The 19,766-nt window shown below is 52.3% G+C and overlaps 2 long non-coding RNA genes across 2 annotated transcripts in view; both read left to right on the top strand.

Annotated features, from left to right (window-relative positions):
• Positions 1-15,728, top strand: part of LOC135978928 (uncharacterized) — a 28,988-nt gene extending 13,260 nt beyond the window's left edge. Inside the window, exon 6 of the long non-coding RNA XR_010596272.1 lies at positions 15,100-15,728. This is a non-coding gene — a long non-coding RNA (uncharacterized LOC135978928). The remainder of the gene's footprint in view (positions 1-15,099) is intronic.
• A 1,202-nt stretch (positions 15,729-16,930) lies between these two features.
• LOC135978929 (uncharacterized) lies at positions 16,931-19,446 on the top strand. Its single transcript, XR_010596275.1, has 2 exons — positions 16,931-17,119; positions 18,991-19,446. It is a non-coding gene; the product is annotated as an uncharacterized LOC135978929 (long non-coding RNA).
• Positions 19,447-19,766: the final 320 nt, after the last annotated feature.

A 19,766-nucleotide genomic window follows, 5' to 3' on the forward strand; every position in this document is an offset into this window, starting at 1 on the left:
GACCCCTTTTACTTGTGACGCGGTCCTGTTAGTAGGGTTAGGTGCACCCACGTGCCGGCTCTGAATACCACCGCATCTACCTACAACATCTCAACATGAACACATTTCAGAAAGGACCGCCACCTCAGTCTCTTCCAACGTAGCCCGAGGAATCTCCTCTCTTTATCACCAAAGAGACACAAGGCCAGGAATTCGGACACAACAAACGGAGCTGTCCGAATCCCTACAGTTAACGCTCGTCAGTCCGACAGCGTTCTTTCTTGTGCACAAGAAAACAAAGGGGAAAGTTGTGGTTGGTTGAGCGGTGTAAATTGGGCAGGGCAAAAGGACTTGAGGAAGGATTACACGGAAGTGAGGGTCCGAAAGGAGCCCCCCACCTCCCCTGTTCATTTCCAGACTTTGTGACGTTTGCTTGGTTGGGCCATTTCTTGGCTTTTTTGAGAAAAGGGGCGAATTTTCCACGGCCTCCTCCATCCCCTTACAGCCGCCCCTTCGCCACACCATGTTCCATCTGACCGGGATAGGTCCCAAATAAGATTTCACTTCAAATCTCAAAAAAGCCAAGTAGAAATCATTCTGTGGGAATTTACTGTGACTAAGAGAAACAGAAGTTCAACTCTTCTCAAGTGGTGGAGGGTCGGGGGGAGTCGCTAAGCCACAGGCACAGAAAGGCTCCCCTAGCTTAAGCGTGAGAGGTATAAGACCTTACACCCTGGTTACAGGGCAGTCATTTTGCCGGGCGTGTCAAAGTGACCTGTGGCTTAATTTGCATGGCAAAGGAGACCGAAACCCTCCTTACAGGGTGGTCCTTAAGCCAAGGGCCTTCCAATGGGCCAGAGCGAAAAGCGCTGTAAAGGAGAGACCTCCGTTCCCTCGGAAGTGGGTGGTCTCGTTGCCCAGCGAGTGCCAACGGCCCAAGAGGAGTTAGAAAGGGGAGACCTGCACCCTTCTGACAGGGAGAGGTCAACGGCCCGGGGCATTTTAAAGGCTAGGTCCTAAGGAGCTCAAACCCACAGAGACCTCAACCCGTTTTAAAGGGGGCTCGCTCCTCCTCAGCTATGGAAGGGACCCATAAAGCATTTTGGTTGGCAAGGAATGAACCGTGATCCTTGTTTACAGGGAGGTCCTTTTACCGGGCACCTGAAGGGGGATTAAGCCTGTGAGGAGAAGTGTCGAACCCGATCCCTCGGTACAGGGGTGCGGTGTGTGCGGTGTGTGCAGCCGTTGGCCGTGGCTTTTTCTTCCCTTTTCCTGCAGTTTCTTTGGTGCTTGTGTCGTCTTGTCCATTTTGTCCTTTGAGTTGCTAGAAAGAGAGAGGTGAAGCGGGTTAGCTGTGGCTCAGTAGAGAGCACGTGTACAAGGTAGATTCAGATGACATTGGCAAGGTACTCGGCCCTGCCGGAAATTACCCTAATGCCTACTTTTCGGCACCGATCTCTTTCAGAGCGCAGGAGAGCTTGCGGCAGAAGGCGGGTCCAGGTGGATGCAGAGGACGCGGGCTTTGACTTGGCTGAGTGCGTGAGTGAGGAGGGCACGGGACAGCTAGTAGGGCAAACCCTGAACCCTCTCAAGAGGCTGGTTTCTAGAACTATCTTCCAAATGGCAGTGTTACCTTGTGAAAGGCAGGGAAAGACCCACACCCTAGTTAGAGGGAGCTCACTTTGGACCTTGGCGTGAAGAGGGCCGATGCAGAGAGGAGAAAAGGGAAAGCGACCTGAACCCTGATTACAGGGCAGTCACCCTTTCTTTAATATAATACACCTCCGTTACACAATGAGGGTGGGGGGAGTCCTGAATGTGAAAAGATCTGGAAATGAACAGGTAAGGGAAGGATCCTGCTGAGTGTCCCCTTTCCAATCAATCCTCCGTCCCTCAGCGACACCCTTCCCGACTTACCTCCTACCCCACCAAGAAAATGACAACTTTGTGCCCCCTACCTTTACCAGAAAAGACCCCTTTTACTTGTGACGCGGTCCTGTTAGTAGGGTTAGGTGCACCCACGTGCCGGCTCTGAATACCACCGCATCTACCTACAACATCTCAACATGAACACATTTCAGAAAGGACCGCCACCTCAGTCTCTTCCAACGTAGCCCGAGGAATCTCCTCTCTTTATCACCAAAGAGACACAAGGCCTGGAATTCGGACACAACTAACGGAGCTGTCCGAATCCCTACAGTTGACGCTCGTCAGTCCGACAGCGTTCTTTCTTGTGCACAAGAAAACAAAGGGGAAAGTTGTGGTTGGTTGAGCGGTGTAAATTGGGCAGGGCAAAAGGACTTGAGGAAGGATTACACGGAAGTGAGGGTCCGAAAGGAGCCCCCCACCTCCCCTGTTCATTTCCAGACTTTGTGACGTTTGCTTGGTTGGGCCATTTCTTGGCTTTTTTGAGAAAAGGGGCGAATTTTCCACGGCCTCCTCCATCCCCTTACAGCCGCCCCTTCGCCACACCATGTTCCATCTGACCGGGATAGGTCCCAAATAAGATTTCACTTCAAATCTCAAAAAAGCCAAGTAGAAATCATTCTGTGGGAATTTACTGTGACTAAGAGAAACAGAAGTTCAACTCTTCTCAAGTGGTGGAGGGTCGGGGGGAGTCGCTAAGCCACAGGCACAGAAAGGCTCCCCTAGCTTAAGCGTGAGAGGTATAAGACCTTACACCCTGGTTACAGGGCAGTCATTTTGCCGGGCGTGTCAAAGTGACCTGTGGCTTAATTTGCATGGCAAAGGAGACCGAAACCCTCCTTACAGGGTGGTCCTTAAGCCAAGGGCCTTCCAATGGGCCAGAGCGAAAAGCGCTGTAAAGGAGAGACCTCCGTTCCCTCGGAAGTGGGTGGTCTCGTTGCCCAGCGAGTGCCAACGGCCCAAGAGGAGTAAGAAAGGGGAGACCTGCACCCTTCTGACAGGGAGAGGTCAACGGCCCGGGGCATTTTAAAGGCTAGGTCCTAAGGAGCTCAAACCCACAGAGACCTCAACCCGTTTTAAAGGGGGCTCGCTCCTCCTCAGCTATGGAAGGGACCCATAAAGCATTTTGGTTGGCAAGGAATGGACCGTGATCCTTGTTTACAGGGAGGTCCTTTTACCGGGCACCTGAAGGGGGATTAAGCCTGTGAGGAGAAGTGTCGAACCCGATCCCTCGGTACAGGGGTGCGGTGTGTGCTGTGTGTGCGGTGTGTGCAGCCGTTGGCCGTGGCTTTTTCTTCCCTTTTCCTGCAGTTTCTTTGGTGCTTGTGTCGTCTTGTCCATTTTGTCCTTTGAGTTGCTAGAAAGAGAGAGGTGAAGCGGGTTAGCTGTGGCTCAGTAGAGAGCACGTGTACAAGGTAGATTCAGATGACATTGGCAAGGTACTCGGCCCTGCCGGAAATTACCCTAATGCCTACTTTTCGGCACCGATCTCTTTCAGAGCGCAGGAGAGCTTGCGGCAGAAGGCGGGTCCAGGTGGATGCAGAGGATGCGGGCTTTGACTTGGCTGAGTGCGTGAGTGAGGAGGGCACGGGACAGCTAGTAGGGCAAACCCTGAACCCTCTCAAGAGGCTGGTTTCTAGAACTATCTTCCAAATGGCAGTGTTACCTTGTGAAAGGCAGGGAAAGACCCACACCCTAGTTAGAGGGAGCTCACTTTGGACCTTGGCGTGAAGAGGGCCGATGCAGAGAGGAGAAAAGGGAAAGCGACCTGAACCCTGATTACAGGGCAGTCACCCTTTCTTTAATATAATACACCTCCGTTACACAATGAGGGTGGGGGGAGTCCTGAATGTGAAAAGATCTGGAAATGAACAGGTAAGGGAAGGATCCTGCTGAGTGTCCCCTTTCCAATCAATCCTCCGTCCCTCAGCGACACCCTTCCCGACTTACCTCCTACCCCACCAAGAAAATGACAACTTTGTGCCCCCTACCTTTACCAGAAAAGACCCCTTTTACTTGTGACGCGGTCCTGTTAGTAGGGTTAGGTGCACCCACGTGCCGGCTCTGAATACCACCGCATCTACCTACAACATCTCAACATGAACACATTTCAGAAAGGACCGCCACCTCAGTCTCTTCCAACGTAGCCCGAGGAATCTCCTCTCTTTATCACCAAAGAGACACAAGGCCAGGAATTCGGACACAACAAACGGAGCTGTCCGAATCCCTACAGTTGACGCTCGTCAGTCCGACAGCGTTCTTTCTTGTGCACAAGAAAACAAAGGGGAAAGTTGTGGTTGGTTGAGCGGTGTAAATTGGGCAGGGCAAAAGGACTTGAGGAAGGATTACACGGAAGTGAGGGTCCGAAAGGAGCCCCCCACCTCCCCTGTTCATTTCCAGACTTTGTGACGTTTGCTTGGTTGGGCCATTTCTTGGCTTTTTTGAGAAAAGGGGCGAATTTTCCACGGCCTCCGCCATCCCCTTACAGCCGCCCCTTCGCCACACCATGTTCCATCTGACCGGGATAGGTCCCAAATAAGATTTCACTTCAAATCTCAAAAAAGCCAAGTAGAAATCATTCTGTGGGAATTTACTGTGACTAAGAGAAACAGAAGTTCAACTCTTCTCAAGTGGTGGAGGGTCGGGGGGAGTCGCTAAGCCACAGGCACAGAAAGGCTCCCCTAGCTTAAGCGTGAGAGGTATAAGACCTTACACCCTGGTTACAGGGCAGTCATTTTGCCGGGCGTGTCAAAGTGACCTGTTAATTTGCATGGCAAAGGAGACCGAAACCCTCCTTACAGGGTGGTCCTTAAGCCAGGGGCCTTCCAATGGGCCAGAGCGAAAAGCGCTGTAAAGGAGAGACCTCCGTTCCCTCGGAAGTGGGTGGTCTCGTTGCCCAGCGAGTGCCAACGGCCCAAGAGGAGTTAGAAAGGGGAGACCTGCACCCTTCTGACAGGGAGAGGTCAACGGCCCGGGGCATTTTAAAGGCTAGGTCCTAAGGAGCTCAAACCCACAGAGACCTCAACCCGTTTTAAAGGGGGCTCGCTCCTCCTCAGCTATGGAAGGGACCCATAAAGCATTTTGGTTGGCAAGGAATGGACCTTGATCCTTGTTTACAGGGAGGTCCTTTTACCGGGCACCTGAAGGGGGATTAAGCCTGTGAGGAGAAGTGTCGAACCCGATCCCTCGGTACAGGGGTGCGGTGTGTGCTGTGTGTGCGGTGTGTGCAGCCGTTGGCCGTGGCTTTTTCTTCCCTTTTCCTGCAGTTTCTTTGGTGCTTGTGTCGTCTTGTCCATTTTGTCCTTTGAGTTGCTAGAAAGAGAGAGGTGAAGCGGGTTAGCTGTGGCTCAGTAGAGAGCACGTGTACAAGGTAGATTCAGATGACATTGGCAAGGTACTCGGCCCTGCCGGAAATTACCCTAATGCCTACTTTTCGGCACCGATCTCTTTCAGAGCGCAGGAGAGCTTGCGGCAGAAGGCGGGTCCAGGTGGATGCAGAGGACGCGGGCTTTGACTTGGCTGAGTGCGTGAGTGAGGAGGGCACGGGACAGCTAGTAGGGCAAACCCTGAACCCTCTCAAGAGGCTGGTTTCTAGAACTATCTTCCAAATGGCAGTGTTACCTTGTGAAAGGCAGGGAAAGACCCACACCCTAGTTAGAGGGAGCTCACTTTGGACCTTGGCGTGAAGAGGGCCGATGCAGAGAGGAGAAAAGGGAAAGCGACCTGAACCCTGATTACAGGGCAGTCACCCTTTCTTTAATATAATACACCTCCGTTACACAATGAGGGTGGGGGGAGTCCTGAATGTGAAAAGATCTGGAAATGAACAGGTAAGGGAAGGATCCTGCTGAGTGTCCCCTTTCCAATCAATCCTCCGTCCCTCAGCGACACCCTTCCCGACTTACCTCCTACCCCACCAAGAAAATGACAACTTTGTGCCCCCTACCTTTACCAGAAAAGACCCCTTTTACTTGTGACGCGGTCCTGTTAGTAGGGTTAGGTGCACCCACGTGCCGGCTCTGAATACCACCGCATCTACCTACAACATCTCAACATGAACACATTTCAGAAAGGACCGCCACCTCAGTCTCTTCCAACGTAGCCCGAGGAATCTCCTCTCTTTATCACCAAAGAGACACAAGGCCTGGAATTCGGACACAACTAACGGAGCTGTCCGAATCCCTACAGTTGACGCTCGTCAGTCCGACAGCGTTCTTTCTTGTGCACAAGAAAACAAAGGGGAAAGTTGTGGTTGGTTGAGCGGTGTAAATTGGGCAGGGCAAAAGGACTTGAGGAAGGATTACACGGAAGTGAGGGTCCGAAAGGAGCCCCCCACCTCCCCTGTTCATTTCCAGACTTTGTGACGTTTGCTTGGTTGGGCCATTTCTTGGCTTTTTTGAGAAAAGGGGCGAATTTTCCACGGCCTCCTCCATCCCCTTACAGCCGCCCCTTCGCCACACCATGTTCCATCTGACCGGGATAGGTCCCAAATAAGATTTCACTTCAAATCTCAAAAAAGCCAAGTAGAAATCATTCTGTGGGAATTTACTGTGACTAAGAGAAACAGAAGTTCAACTCTTCTCAAGTGGTGGAGGGTCGGGGGGAGTCGCTAAGCCACAGGCACAGAAAGGCTCCCCTAGCTTAAGCGTGAGAGGTATAAGACCTTACACCCTGGTTACAGGGCAGTCATTTTGCCGGGCGTGTCAAAGTGACCTGTGGCTTAATTTGCATGGCAAAGGAGACCGAAACCCTCCTTACAGGGTGGTCCTTAAGCCAAGGGCCTTCCAATGGGCCAGAGCGAAAAGCGCTGTAAAGGAGAGACCTCCGTTCCCTCGGAAGTGGGTGGTCTCGTTGCCCAGCGAGTGCCAACGGCCCAAGAGGAGTTAGAAAGGGGAGACCTGCACCCTTCTGACAGGGAGAGGTCAACGGCCCGGGGCATTTTAAAGGCTAGGTCCTAAGGAGCTCAAACCCACAGAGACCTCAACCCGTTTTAAAGGGGGCTCGCTCCTCCTCAGCTATGGAAGGGACCCATAAAGCATTTTGGTTGGCAAGGAATGAACCGTGATCCTTGTTTACAGGGAGGTCCTTTTACCGGGCACCTGAAGGGGGATTAAGCCTGTGAGGAGAAGTGTCGAACCCGATCCCTCGGTACAGGGGTGCGGTGTGTGCGGTGTGTGCAGCCGTTGGCCGTGGCTTTTTCTTCCCTTTTCCTGCAGTTTCTTTGGTGCTTGTGTCGTCTTGTCCATTTTGTCCTTTGAGTTGCTAGAAAGAGAGAGGTGAAGCGGGTTAGCTGTGGCTCAGTAGAGAGCACGTGTACAAGGTAGATTCAGATGACATTGGCAAGGTACTCGGCCCTGCCGGAAATTACCCTAATGCCTACTTTTCGGCACCGATCTCTTTCAGAGCGCAGGAGAGCTTGCGGCAGAAGGCGGGTCCAGGTGGATGCAGAGGACGCGGGCTTTGACTTGGCTGAGTGCGTGAGTGAGGAGGGCACGGGACAGCTAGTAGGGCAAACCCTGAACCCTCTCAAGAGGCTGGTTTCTAGAACTATCTTCCAAATGGCAGTGTTACCTTGTGAAAGGCAGGGAAAGACCCACACCCTAGTTAGAGGGAGCTCACTTTGGACCTTGGCGTGAAGAGGGCCGATGCAGAGAGGAGAAAAGGGAAAGCGACCTGAACCCTGATTACAGGGCAGTCACCCTTTCTTTAATATAATACACCTCCGTTACACAATGAGGGTGGGGGGAGTCCTGAATGTGAAAAGATCTGGAAATGAACAGGTAAGGGAAGGATCCTGCTGAGTGTCCCCTTTCCAATCAATCCTCCGTCCCTCAGCGACACCCTTCCCGACTTACCTCCTACCCCACCAAGAAAATGACAACTTTGTGCCCCCTACCTTTACCAGAAAAGACCCCTTTTACTTGTGACGCGGTCCTGTTAGTAGGGTTAGGTGCACCCACGTGCCGGCTCTGAATACCACCGCATCTACCTACAACATCTCAACATGAACACATTTCAGAAAGGACCGCCACCTCAGTCTCTTCCAACGTAGCCCGAGGAATCTCCTCTCTTTATCACCAAAGAGACACAAGGCCTGGAATTCGGACACAACTAACGGAGCTGTCCGAATCCCTACAGTTGACGCTCGTCAGTCCGACAGCGTTCTTTCTTGTGCACAAGAAAACAAAGGGGAAAGTTGTGGTTGGTTGAGCGGTGTAAATTGGGCAGGGCAAAAGGACTTGAGGAAGGATTACACGGAAGTGAGGGTCCGAAAGGAGCCCCCCACCTCCCCTGTTCATTTCCAGACTTTGTGACGTTTGCTTGGTTGGGCCATTTCTTGGCTTTTTTGAGAAAAGGGGCGAATTTTCCACGGCCTCCTCCATCCCCTTACAGCCGCCCCTTCGCCACACCATGTTCCATCTGACCGGGATAAGTCCCAAATAAGATTTCACTTCAAATCTCAAAAAAGCCAAGTAGAAATCATTCTGTGGGAATTTACTGTGACTAAGAGAAACAGAAGTTCAACTCTTCTCAAGTGGTGGAGGGTCGGGGGGAGTCGCTAAGCCACAGGCACAGAAAGGCTCCCCTAGCTTAAGCGTGAGAGGTATAAGACCTTACACCCTGGTTACAGGGCAGTCATTTTGCCGGGCGTGTCAAAGTGACCTGTGGCTTAATTTGCATGGCAAAGGAGACCGAAACCCTCCTTACAGGGTGGTCCTTAAGCCAAGGGCCTTCCAATGGGCCAGAGCGAAAAGCGCTGTAAAGGAGAGACCTCCGTTCCCTCGGAAGTGGGTGGTCTCGTTGCCCAGCGAGTGCCAACGGCCCAAGAGGAGTTAGAAAGGGGAGACCTGCACCCTTCTGACAGGGAGAGGTCAACGGCCCGGGGCATTTTAAAGGCTAGGTCCTAAGGAGCTCAAACCCACAGAGACCTCAACCCGTTTTAAAGGGGGCTCGCTCCTCCTCAGCTATTGAAGGGACCCATAAAGCATTGTGGTTGGCAAGGAATGGACCGTGATCCTTGTTTACAGGGAGGTCCTTTTACCGGGCACCTGAAGGGGGATTAAGCCTGTGAGGAGAAGTGTCGAACCCGATCCCTCGGTACAGGGGTGCGGTGTGTGCGGTGTGTGCAGCCGTTGGCCGTGGCTTTTTCTTCCCTTTTCCTGCAGTTTCTTTGGTGCTTGTGTCGTCTTGTCCATTTTGTCCTTTGAGTTGCTAGAAAGAGAGAGGTGAAGCGGGTTAGCTGTGGCTCAGTAGAGAGCACGTGTACAAGGTAGATTCAGATGACATTGGCAAGGTACTCGGCCCTGCCGGAAATTACCCTAATGCCTACTTTTCGGCACCGATCTCTTTCAGAGCGCAGGAGAGCTTGCGGCAGAAGGCGGGTCCAGGTGGATGCAGAGGACGCGGGCTTTGACTTGGCTGAGTGCGTGAGTGAGGAGGGCACGGGACAGCTAGTAGGGCAAACCCTGAACCCTCTCAAGAGGCTGGTTTCTAGAACTATCTTCCAAATGGCAGTGTTACCTTGTGAAAGGCAGGGAAAGACCCACACCCTAGTTAGAGGGAGCTCACTTTGGACCTTGGCGTGAAGAGGGCCGATGCAGAGAGGAGAAAAGGGAAAGCGACCTGAACCCTGATTACAGGGCAGTCACCCTTTCTTTAATATAATACACCTCCTTTACACAATGAGGGTGCGGGGAGTCCTGAATGTGAAAAGATCTGGAAATGAACAGGTAAGGGAGGGATCCTGCTGAGGGTCCCCTTTCCAATCAATCCTCCGTCCCTCAGCGACACCTTTCCCGACTTACCTCCTACCCCACCAAGAAAATGACAACTTTGTGCCCCCTACCTTTACCAGAAAAGACCCCTTTTACTTGTGACGCGGTCCTGTTAGTAGGGTTAGGTGCACCCACGTGCCGGCTCTGAATACCACCGCATCTACCTACAACATCTCAACATGAACACATTTCAGAAAGGACCGCCACCTCAGTCTCTTCCAACGTAGCCCGAGGAATCTCCTCTCTTTATCACCAAAGAGACACAAGGCCTGGAATTCGGACACAACTAACGGAGCTGTCCGAATCCCTACAGTTGACGCTCGTCAGTCCGACAGCGTTCTTTCTTGTGCACAAGAAAACAAAGGGGAAAGTTGTGGTTGGTTGAGCGGTGTAAATTGGGCAGGGCAAAAGGACTTGAGGAAGGATTACACGGAAGTGAGGGTCCGAAAGGAGCCCCCCACCTCCCCTGTTCATTTCCAGACTTTGTGACGTTTGCTTGGTTGGGCCATTTCTTGGCTTTTTTGAGAAAAGGGGCGAATTTTCCACGGCCTCCGCCATCCCCTTACAGCCGCCCCTTCGCCACACCATGTTCCATCTGACCGGGATAGGTCCCAAATAAGATTTCACTTCAAATCTCAAAAAAGCCAAGTAGAAATCATTCTGTGGGAATTTACTGTGACTAAGAGAAACAGAAGTTCAACTCTTCTCAAGTGGTGGAGGGTCGGGGGGAGTCGCTAAGCCACAGGCACAGAAAGGCTCCCCTAGCTTAAGCGTGAGAGGTATAAGACCTTACACCCTGGTTACAGGGCAGTCATTTTGCCGGGCGTGTCAAAGTGACCTGTGGCTTAATTTGCATGGCAAAGGAGACCGAAACCCTCCTTACAGGGTGGTCCTTAAGCCAAGGGCCTTCCAATGGGCCAGAGCGAAAAGCGCTGTAAAGGAGAGACCTCCGTTCCCTCGGAAGTGGGTGGTCTCGTTGCCCAGCGAGTGCCAACGGCCCAAGAGGAGTTAGAAAGGGGAGACCTGCACCCTTCTGACAGGGAGAGGTCAACGGCCCGGGGCATTTTAAAGGCTAGGTCCTAAGGAGCTCAAACCCACAGAGACCTCAACCCGTTTTAAAGGGGGCTCGCTCCTCCTCAGCTATTGAAGGGACCCATAAAGCATTGTGGTTGGCAAGGAATGGACCGTGATCCTTGTTTACAGGGAGGTCCTTTTACCGGGCACCTGAAGGGGGATTAAGCCTGTGAGGAGAAGTGTCGAACCCGATCCCTCGGTACAGGGGTGCGGTGTGTGCGGTGTGTGCAGCCGTTGGCCGTGGCTTTTTCTTCCCTTTTCCTGCAGTTTCTTTGGTGCTTGTGTCGTCTTGTCCATTTTGTCCTTTGAGTTGCTAGAAAGAGAGAGGTGAAGCGGGTTAGCTGTGGCTCAGTAGAGAGCACGTGTACAAGGTAGATTCAGATGACATTGGCAAGGTACTCGGCCCTGCCGGAAATTACCCTAATGCCTACTTTTCGGCACCGATCTCTTTCAGAGCGCAGGAGAGCTTGCGGCAGAAGGCGGGTCCAGGTGGATGCAGAGGACGCGGGCTTTGACTTGGCTGAGTGCGTGAGTGAGGAGGGCACGGGACAGCTAGTAGGGCAAACCCTGAACCCTCTCAAGAGGCTGGTTTCTAGAACTATCTTCCAAATGGCAGTGTTACCTTGTGAAAGGCAGGGAAAGACCCACACCCTAGTTAGAGGGAGCTCACTTTGGACCTTGGCGTGAAGAGGGCCGATGCAGAGAGGAGAAAAGGGAAAGCGACCTGAACCCTGATTACAGGGCAGTCACCCTTTCTTTAATATAATACACCTCCTTTACACAATGAGGGTGGGGGGAGTCCTGAATGTGAAAAGATCTGGAAATGAACAGGTAAGGGAGGGATCCTGCTGAGGGTCCCCTTTCCAATCAATCCTCCGTCCCTCAGCGACACCTTTCCCGACTTACCTCCTACCCCACCAAGAAAATGACAACTTTGTGCCCCCTACCTTTACCAGAAAAGACCCCTTTTACTTGTGACGCGGTCCTGTTAGTAGGGTTAGGTGCACCCACGTGCCGGCTCTGAATACCACCGCATCTACCTACAACATCTCAACATGAACACATTTCAGAAAGGACCGCCACCTCAGTCTCTTCCAACGTAGCCCGAGGAATCTCCTCTCTTTATCACCAAAGAGACACAAGGCCAGGAATTCGGACACAACAAACGGAGCTGTCCGAATCCCTACAGTTGACGCTCGTCAGTCCGACAGCGTTCTTTCTTGTGCACAAGAAAACAAAGGGGAAAGTTGTGGTTGGTTGAGCGGTGTAAATTGGGCAGGGCAAAAGGACTTGAGGAAGGATTACACGGAAGTGAGGGTCCGAAAGGAGCCCCCCACCTCCCCTGTTCATTTCCAGACTTTGTGACGTTTGCTTGGTTGGGCCATTTCTTGGCTTTTTTGAGAAAAGGGGCGAATTTTCCACGGCCTCCGCCATCCCCTTACAGCCGCCCCTTCGCCACACCATGTTCCATCTGACCGGGATAGGTCCCAAATAAGATTTCACTTCAAATCTCAAAAAAGCCAAGTAGAAATCATTCTGTGGGAATTTACTGTGACTAAGAGAAACAGAAGTTCAACTCTTCTCAAGTGGTGGAGGGTCGGGGGGAGTCGCTAAGCCACAGGCACAGAAAGGCTCCCCTAGCTTAAGCGTGAGAGGTATAAGACCTTACACCCTGGTTACAGGGCAGTCATTTTGCCGGGCGTGTCAAAGTGACCTGTGGCTTAATTTGCATGGCAAAGGAGACCGAAACCCTCCTTACAGGGTGGTCCTTAAGCCAAGGGCCTTCCAATGGGCCAGAGCGAAAAGCGCTGTAAAGGAGAGACCTCCGTTCCCTCGGAAGTGGGTGGTCTCGTTGCCCAGCGAGTGCCAACGGCCCAAGAGGAGTTAGAAAGGGGAGACCTGCACCCTTCTGACAGGGAGAGGTCAACGGCCCGGGGCATTTTAAAGGCTAGGTCCTAAGGAGCTGAAACTCACAGAGACCTCAACCCGTTTTAAAGGGGGCTCGCTCCTCCTCAGCTACGGAAGGGACCCATAAAGCATTTTGGTTGGCAAGGAATGGACCGTGATCCTTGTTTACAGGGAGGTCCTTTTACCGGGCACCTGAAGGGGGATTAAGCCTGTGAGGAGAAGTGTCGAACCCGATCCCTCGGTACAGGGGTGCGGTGTGTGCAGCCGTTGGCCGTGGCTTTTTCTTCCCTTTTCCTGCAGTTTCTTTGGTGCTTGTGTCGTCTTGTCCATTTTGTCCTTTGAGTTGCTAGAAAGAGAGAGGTGAAGCGGGTTAGCTGTGGCTCAGTAGAGAGCACGTGTACAAGGTAGATTCAGATGACATTGGCAAGGTACTCGGCCCTGCCGGAAATTACCCTAATGCCTACTTTTCGGCACCGATCTCTTTCAGAGCGCAGGAGAGCTTGCGGCAGAAGGCGGGTCCAGGTGGATGCAGAGGACGCGGGCTTTGACTTGGCTGAGTGCGTGAGTGAGGAGGGCACGGGACAGCTAGTAGGGCAAACCCTGAACCCTCTCAAGAGGCTGGTTTCTAGAACTATCTTCCAAATGGCAGTGTTACCTTGTGAAAGGCAGGGAAAGACCCACACCCTAGTTAGAGGGAGCTCACTTTGGACCTTGGCGTGAAGAGGGCCGATGCAGAGAGGAGAAAAGGGAAAGCGACCTGAACCCTGATTACAGGGCAGTCACCCTTTCTTTAATATAATACACCTCCTTTACACAATGAGGGTGTGGGGAGTCCTGAATGTGAAAAGATCTGGAAATGAACAGGTAAGGGAGGGATCCTGCTGAGGGTCCCCTTTCCAATCAATCCTCCGTCCCTCAGCGACACCTTTCCCGACTTACCTCCTACCCCACCAAGAAAATGACAACTTTGTGCCCCCTACCTTTACCAGAAAAGACCCCTTTTACTTGTGACGCGGTCCTGTTAGTAGGGTTAGGTGCACCCACGTGCCGGCTCTGAATACCACCGCATCTACCTACAACATCTCAACATGAACACATTTCAGAAAGGACCGCCACCTCAGTCTCTTCCAACGTAGCCCGAGGAATCTCCTCTCTTTATCACCAAAGAGACACAAGGCCTGGAATTCGGACACAACTAACGAAGCTGTCCGAATCCCTACAGTTGACGCTCGTCAGTCCGACAGCGTTCTTTCTTGTGCACAAGAAAACAAAGGGGAAAGTTGTGGTTGGTTGAGCGGTGTAAATTGGGCAGGGCAAAAGGACTTGAGGAAGGATTACACGGAAGTGAGGGTCCGAAAGGAGCCCCCCACCTCCCCTGTTCATTTCCAGACTTTGTGACGTTTGCTTGGTTGGGCCATTTCTTGGCTTTTTTGAGAAAAGGGGCGAATTTTCCACGGCCTCCTCCATCCCTTTACAGCCGCCCCTTCGCCACACCATGTTCCATCTGACCGGGATAGGTCCCAAATAAGATTTCACTTCAAATCTCAAAAAAGCCAAGTAGAAATCATTCTGTGGGAATTTACTGTGACTAAGAGAAACAGAAGTTCAACTCTTCTCAAGTGGTGGAGGGTCGGGGGGAGTCGCTAAGCCACAGGCACAGAAAGGCTCCCCTAGCTTAAGCGTGAGAGGTATAAGACCTTACACCCTGGTTACAGGGCAGTCATTTTGCCGGGCGTGTCAAAGTGACCTGTGGCTTAATTTGCATGGCAAAGGAGACCGAAACCCTCCTTACAGGGTGGTCCTTAAGCCAAGGGCCTTCCAATGGGCCAGAGCGAAAAGCGCTGTAAAGGAGAGACCTCCGTTCCCTCGGAAGTGGGTGGTCTCGTTGCCCAGCGAGTGCCAACGGCCCAAGAGGAGTTAGAAAGGGGAGACCTGCACCCTTCTGACAGGGAGAGGTCAACGGCCCGGGGCATTTTAAAGGCTAGGTCCTAAGGAGCTCAAACCCACAGAGACCTCAACCCGTTTTAAAGGGGGCTCGCTCCTCCTCAGCTATTGAAGGGACCCATAAAGCATTTTGGTTGGCAAGGAATGGACCGTGATCCTTGTTTACAGGGAGGTCCTTTTACCGGGCACCTGAAGGGGGATTAAGCCTGTGAGGAGAAGTGTCGAACCCGATCCCTCGGTACAGGGGTGCGGTGTGTGCGGTGTGTGCAGCCGTTGGCCGTGGCTTTTTCTTCCCTTTTCCTGCAGTTTCTTTGGTGCTTGTGTCGTCTTGTCCATTTTGTCCTTTGAGTTGCTAGAAAGAGAGAGGTGAAGCGGGTTAGCTGTGGCTCAGTAGAGAGCACGTGTACAAGGTAGATTCAGATGACATTGGCAAGGTACTCGGCCCTGCCGGAAATTACCCTAATGCCTACTTTTCGGCACCGATCTCTTTCAGAGCGCAGGAGCGCTTGCGGCAGAAGGCGGGTCCAGGTGGATGCAGAGGACGCGGGCTTTGACTTGGCTGAGTGCGTGAGTGAGGAGGGCACGGGACAGCTAGTAGGGCAAACCCTGAACCCTTTCAAGAGGCTGGTTTCTAGAACTATCTTCCAAATGGCAGTGTTACCTTGTGAAAGGCAGGGAAAGACCCACACCCTAGTTAGAGGGAGCTCACTTTGGACCTTGGCGTGAAGAGGGCCGATGCAGAGAGGAGAAAAGGGAAAGCGACCTGAACCCTGATTACAGGGCAGTCACCCTTTCTTTAATATAATACACCTCCTTTACACAATGAGGGTGCGGGGAGTCCTGAATGTGAAAAGATCTGGAAATGAACAGGTAAGGGAGGGATCCTGCTGAGGGTCCCCTTTCCAATCAATCCTCCGTCCCTCAGCGACACCTTTCCCGACTTACCTCCTACCCCACCAAGAAAATGACAACTTTGTGCCCCCTACCTTTACCAGAAAAGACCCCTTTTACTTGTGACGCGGTCCTGTTAGTAGGGTTAGGTGCACCCACGTGCCGGCTCTGAATACCACCGCATCTACCTACAACATCTCAACATGAACACATTTCAGAAAGGACCGCCACCTCAGTCTCTTCCAACGTAGCCCGAGGAATCTCCTCTCTTTATCACCAAAGAGACACAAGGCCTGGAATTCGGACACAACTAACGAAGCTGTCCGAATCCCTACAGTTGACGCTCGTCAGTCCGACAGCGTTCTTTCTTGTGCACAAGAAAACAAAGGGGAAAGTTGTGGTTGGTTGAGCGGTGTAAATTGGGCAGGGCAAAAGGACTTGAGGAAGGATTACACGGAAGTGAGGGTCCGAAAGGAGCCCCCCACCTCCCCTGTTCATTTCCAGACTTTGTGACGTTTGCTTGGTTGGGCCATTTCTTGGCTTTTTTGAGAAAAGGGGCGAATTTTCCACGGCCTCCGCCATCCCCTTACAGCCGCCCCTTCGCCACACCATGTTCCATCTGACCGGGATAGGTCCCAAATAAGATTTCACTTCAAATCTCAAAAAAGCCAAGTAGAAATCATTCTGTGGGAATTTACTGTGACTAAGAGAAACAGAAGTTCAACTCTTCTCAAGTGGTGGAGGGTCGGGGGGAGTCGCTAAGCCACAGGCACAGAAAGGCTCCCCTAGCTTAAGCGTGAGAGGTATAAGACCTTACACCCTGGTTACAGGGCAGTCATTTTGCCGGGCGTGTCAAAGTGACCTGTGGCTTAATTTGCATGGCAAAGGAGACCGAAACCCTCCTTACAGGGTGGTCCTTAAGCCAAGGGCCTTCCAATGGGCCAGAGCGAAAAGCGCTGTAAAGGAGAGACCTCCGTTCCCTCGGAAGTGGGTGGTCTCGTTGCCCAGCGAGTGCCAACGGCCCAAGAGGAGTTAGAAAGGGGAGACCTGCACCCTTCTGACAGGGAGAGGTCAACGACCCGGGGCATTTTAAAGGCTAGGTCCTAAGGAGCTCAAACCCACAGAGACCTCAACCCGTTTTAAAGGGGGCTCGCTCCTCCTCAGCTATTGAAGGGACCCATAAAGCATTTTGGTTGGCAAGGAATGGACCGTGATCCTTGTTTACAGGGAGGTCCTTTTACCGGGCACCTGAAGGGGGATTAAGCCTGTGAGGAGAAGTGTCGAACCCGATCCCTCGGTACAGGGGTGCGGTGTGTGCGGTGTGTGCAGCCGTTGGCCGTGGCTTTTTCTTCCCTTTTCCTGCAGTTTCTTTGGTGCTTGTGTCGTCTTGTCCATTTTGTCCTTTGAGTTGCTAGAAAGAGAGAGGTGAAGCGGGTTAGCTGTGGCTCAGTAGAGAGCACGTGTACAAGGTAGATTCAGATGACATTGGCAAGGTACTCGGCCCTGCCGGAAATTACCCTAATGCCTACTTTTCGGCACCGATCTCTTTCAGAGCGCAGGAGAGCTTGCGGCAGAAGGCGGGTCCAGGTGGATGCAGAGGACGCGGGCTTTGACTTGGCTGAGTGCGTGAGTGAGGAGGGCACGGGACAGCTAGTAGGGCAAACCCTGAACCCTCTCAAGAGGCTGGTTTCTAGAACTATCTTCCAAATGGCAGTGTTACCTTCTGAAAGGCAGGGAAAGACCCACACCCTAGTTAGAGGGAGCTCACTTTGGACCTTGGCGTGAAGAGGGCCGATGCAGAGAGGAGAAAAGGGAAAGCGACCTGAACCCTGATTACAGGGCAGTCACCCTTTCTTTAATATAATACACCTCCTTTACACAATGAGGGTGGGGGGAGTCCTGAATGTGAAAAGATCTGGAAATGAACAGGTAAGGGAGGGATCCTGCTGAGGGTCCCCTTTCCAATCAATCCTCCGTCCCTCAGCGACACCTTTCCCGACTTACCTCCTACCCCACCAAGAAAATGACAACTTTGTGCCCCCTACCTTTACCAGAAAAGACCCCTTTTACTTGTGACGCGGTCCTGTTAGTAGGGTTAGGTGCACCCACGTGCCGGCTCTGAATACCACCGCATCTACCTACAACATCTCAACATGAACACATTTCAGAAAGGACCGCCACCTCAGTCTCTTCCAACGTAGCCCGAGGAATCTCCTCTCTTTATCACCAAAGAGACACAAGGCCTGGAATTCGGACACAACTAACGGAGCTGTCCGAATCCCTACAGTTGACGCTCGTCAGTCCGACAGCGTTCTTTCTTGTGCACAAGAAAACAAAGGGGAAAGTTGTGGTTGGTTGAGCGGTGTAAATTGGGCAGGGCAAAAGGACTTGAGGAAGGATTACACGGAAGTGAGGGCCCGAAAGGAGCCCCCCACCTCCCCTGTTCATTTCCAGACTTTGTGACGTTTGCTTGGTTGGGCCATTTCTTGGCTTTTTTGAGAAAAGGGGCGAATTTTCCACGGCCTCCGCCATCCCCTTACAGCCGCCCCTTCGCCACACCATGTTCCATCTGACCGGGATAGGTCCCAATTAAGATTTCACTTCAAATCTCAAAAAAGCCAAGTAGAAATCATTCTGTGGGAATTTACTGTGACTAAGAGAAACAGAAGTTCAACTCTTCTCAAGTGGTGGAGGGTCGGGGGGAGTCGCTAAGCCACAGGCACAGAAAGGCTCCCCTAGCTTAAGCGTGAGAGGTATAAGACCTTACACCCTGGTTACAGGGCAGTCATTTTGCCGGGCGTGTCAAAGTGACCTGTGGCTTAATTTGCATGGCAAAGGAGACCGAAACCCTCCTTACAGGGTGGTCCTTAAGCCTGGGGCCTTCCAATGGGCCAGAGCGAAAAGCGCTGTAAAGGAGAGACCTCCATTCCCTCGGAAGTGGGTGGTCTCGTTGCCCAGCGAGTGCCAACGGCCCAAGAGGAGTTAGAAAGGGGAGACCTGCACCCTTCTGACAGGGAGAGGTCAACGGCCCGGGGCATTTTAAAGGCTAGGTCCTAAGGAGCTGAAACTCACAGAGACCTCAACCCGTTTTAAAGGGGGCTCGCTCCTCCTCAGCTATGGAAGGGACCCATAAAGCATTTTGGTTGGCAAGGAATGAACCGTGATCCTTGTTTACAGGGAGGTCCTTTTACCGGGCACCTGAAGGGGGATTAAGCCTGTGAGGAGAAGTGTCGAACCCGATCCCTCGGTACAGGGGTGCGGTGTGTGCAGCCGTTGGCCGTGGCTTTTTCTTCCCTTTTCCTGCAGTTTCTTTGGTGCTTGTGTCGTCTTGTCCATTTTGTCCTTTGAGTTGCTAGAAAGAGAGAGGTGAAGCGGGTTAGCTGTGGCTCAGTAGAGAGCACGTGTACAAGGTAGATTCAGATGACATTGGCAAGGTACTCGGCCCTGCCGGAAATTACCCTAATGCCTACTTTTCGGCACCGATCTCTTTCAGAGCGCAGGAGAGCTTGCGGCAGAAGGCGGGTCCAGGTGGATGCAGAGGACGCGGGCTTTGACTTGGCTGAGTGCGTGAGTGAGGAGGGCACGGGACAGCTAGTAGGGCAAACCCTGAACCCTCTCAAGAGGCTGGTTTCTAGAACTATCTTCCAAATGGCAGTGTTACCTTCTGAAAGGCAGGGAAAGACCCACACCCTAGTTAGAGGGAGCTCACTTTGGACCTTGGCGTGAAGAGGGCCGATGCAGAGAGGAGAAAAGGGAAAGCGACCTGAACCCTGATTACAGGGCAGTCACCCTTTCTTTAATATAATACACCTCCTTTACACAATGAGGGTGGGGGGAGTCCTGAATGTGAAAAGATCTGGAAATGAACAGGTAAGGGAGGGATCCTGCTGAGGGTCCCCTTTCCAATCAATCCTCCGTCCCTCAGCGACACCTTTCCCGACTTACCTCCTACCCCACCAAGAAAATGACAACTTTGTGCCCCCTACCTTTACCAGAAAAGACCCCTTTTACTTGTGACGCGGTCCTGTTAGTAGGGTTAGGTGCACCCACGTGCCGGCTCTGAATACCACCGCATCTACCTACAACATCTCAACATGAACACATTTCAGAAAGGACCGCCACCTCAGTCTCTTCCAACGTAGCCCGAGGAATCTCCTCTCTTTATCACCAAAGAGACACAAGGCCTGGAATTCGGACACAACTAACGGAGCTGTCCGAATCCCTACAGTTGACGCTCGTCAGTCCGACAGCGTTCTTTCTTGTGCACAA

Source organism: Chrysemys picta, unplaced genomic scaffold (genome assembly GCF_011386835.1).
Source record: "Chrysemys picta bellii isolate R12L10 unplaced genomic scaffold, ASM1138683v2 scaf546, whole genome shotgun sequence".
Taxonomy (NCBI): domain Eukaryota; kingdom Metazoa; phylum Chordata; order Testudines; family Emydidae; genus Chrysemys; species Chrysemys picta.